The 2,601-nt window shown below is 40.0% G+C and overlaps 1 pseudogene; it reads right to left on the reverse strand.

Moving 5' to 3' along the window:
• Positions 1-316: 316 nt before the first annotated feature.
• On the reverse strand, positions 317-1,987 carry LOC127122729 (pyrophosphate--fructose 6-phosphate 1-phosphotransferase subunit alpha-like; annotated as a pseudogene).
• Between the last annotated feature and the right edge of the window lie 614 nt (positions 1,988-2,601).

A 2,601-nucleotide genomic window follows, 5' to 3' on the forward strand; every position in this document is an offset into this window, starting at 1 on the left:
ACTGTTGAATATGATCAGTGGTGATGTTGTCAATTTCAATTATTGCTGATACTTGTAGGTCATATGTCACGCCGGGTTTGTGAGCACAAGGGTTGGAAGCACCTGCTAGAAAACTGAGTTCCATGGCTTACGTCTGATGAGAAGCGCAAGTTTGTCCCTGCCAAGAATGTTTTGAACGTAGGACCGATAATCCAACCCAATTGTGTTATAGCCCATGCCAATGACAGTGCTCCAGATCCAAGCGCAGCTGTTATTATAGGAGAGCTTGATGTCCAAATGGTTCCTGTTCTTCTAGGATAGCCATCATTCAAGGCATTCAGTAGAGCTTCCTCTTTGGTAATATTGTTTCCACAAACGCCGATTCAACATAGTGCAGTTCAAGGTGAGCATCGTCTGCATCATCATCTGATTTAATGTGTGCAATTATTGAATTGGGCATGACTGTTGTACGGTTTGGTTTATTATTCACAGGGTGCTGGTTGCGTTTGTTACGGTTTGCAGGGCCTTGGCTTCAAATAATTTATTTCCATGAGAAGGCAACAATTGATTTACTGGGATGTTTGTTCTATTTGGCTGGCCATAATTTAACACGCTCATGACCTGGCCAAAAGAACAAGGGAAGATGCAATCAAATGACAAACAACTCCATAACCTATCGTGTAATCAGGATACGGAGATGATAACTCTGCAGCACATGCAACTACCTTGGGCTTATTTCCCTGTGTACTCTTAAAAGAGCATTCATTAATTTTGTATTTCGGTGTTGTTCCTTTATTTCAGAGTGTACTGAATTACTTCTACTATTTGAATCATTGGATTGATCAGGTTTTCCAATTGACATAGCTCCGGGATTTGGAGACCAACGCTTCACCGTCATCATAGATGAAATTGGAGCGGCACCGCATTTCCACTTGTTTATAGGATTCTTCAAGTTAGTTACGGTTGCCATGTATCCCTTCAAAACAGAAGCAAGTATATGGTAGCAGATGTGTCCAAGAACATATGCATAGTCACTGTCAAACTTTGATGAAAGAGATCCTCGAGCTTGATATCCGAAAAATTGGCAAATGGCATTGAATTTCTTTCCCTTGTACGTGCCTTCTTTCTGACACTTGTTTATCTCTGCTTCAACAAGGTATGCTAGAAGCTTCTCGGTCTGAATCTGAGACAACTGTGCTGAGCCATCAGATTCAGTGTAAAGGAGCAGCTGTCTCCTGATAAATGGTGGTGGAAATTCGAATAAAGCAGAAGCCCATGGTGAAAGATGAACATATATCTTATCAGCAGCAACACCTTGTTGGAGCAAACTCTGAATTTCCTTTAAGAGTGCATAGATTTCAGGAATGCTCTTAATCAGACCTTCTGGAAAGAGGATTACTCCGTGATATTTGTCTTCTCTGCTCTAGCCTGAACTACATCAGAAATCTTCTGTGAAATTTCAAAAAGGGTAAGCTTTGATTGAGCAACCTCCTCCTCGAGAATTACCATGTTTGGCTGGGACTGAAGAGTGCATTCCAAAGCAACATGTGATGTCTTGCGTCCCATCAGGCGAATAAAATAATAATATTTCTCTGCGGAGAGAGCGTCGGTGCAGACATTACTGATGAGTTGAGTACTCACCTTACAAATTGTATCAAAACCAACATTTGTTTCCACAAACTGGTATTTAAGATCTCCATTCGAAGTCACAGGAGCACCAACCACCTTGGTTGGACATTTTGCAACAACAAAAGTCTCTGCAGGCTAAGCAGTATCCGTGTTTGATGTCATACCTCCAATGATGACAAGGCCATCAAGTTTCAAGTTGTTGCATGCAGCAAGTGCGGCATTGACTTGTTCAGTCGTCTTAATTTAATCTTTTGTATGCCCAAGCAAATCATAACCACCTGAATTGTCTTGGAATGAATGAAGAGAAAGACCAAGATCCTGTGTTGAGTTGTTTGTTCTTGAGATTATATCAGAAGAGTAGCTTTGAAAATTCATCGAATCGCCAACAAAACTCATCGGAAAAATGCGATAGCATCACTATCAATACTTGATTGAATGAAACCTGAATGATTATGATTCTGCTGCAAATTGTAACCAGAAGATTCTGAATTTTCCGCCGCGATAACCATTTTAATTGTTTCTAAACCATTATTGTTATCCTCCTTGAACTTGAACTATTTCTCCACCAGCACTCTTCATTGATTTCTCTAGTTTGGAAATTTCAAAACAATGCTTATATTGTGCTTATGATGTTTTTTTTAATGTGAAATCATCAGTACTTCTCTTTTGCAGTATACCTGAGGTATTGGATTCTCGTATATGTTAGGTGCACTCTCAATAACTGGATCACTGGATCCTACCTGTGAGGTCTCATTGCCATTTTATAATGGGATAGTGTTATCACAGCTCCCACCAGTATTCCAATCTTCGTTGAAGAAATGCCTAGGTGATAAAGTCCTGAAGAAACTTTGAGCAGTGGATGCAAAACAAGTTGCAAATCAAGCCATCTGACTACGCTCTTGATTGCTAAGTTTTTGGCATTTGCAATTTCTTCAATCTTTTGTTTTCATGTGGCATTCCATTAACATGCATTATCCACCTGTTTCCATTGAG

The sequence above is a fragment of the Lathyrus oleraceus genome, chromosome 2 (assembly GCF_024323335.1).
Source record: "Lathyrus oleraceus cultivar Zhongwan6 chromosome 2, CAAS_Psat_ZW6_1.0, whole genome shotgun sequence".
Classification (NCBI taxonomy): domain Eukaryota; kingdom Viridiplantae; phylum Streptophyta; class Magnoliopsida; order Fabales; family Fabaceae; genus Lathyrus; species Lathyrus oleraceus.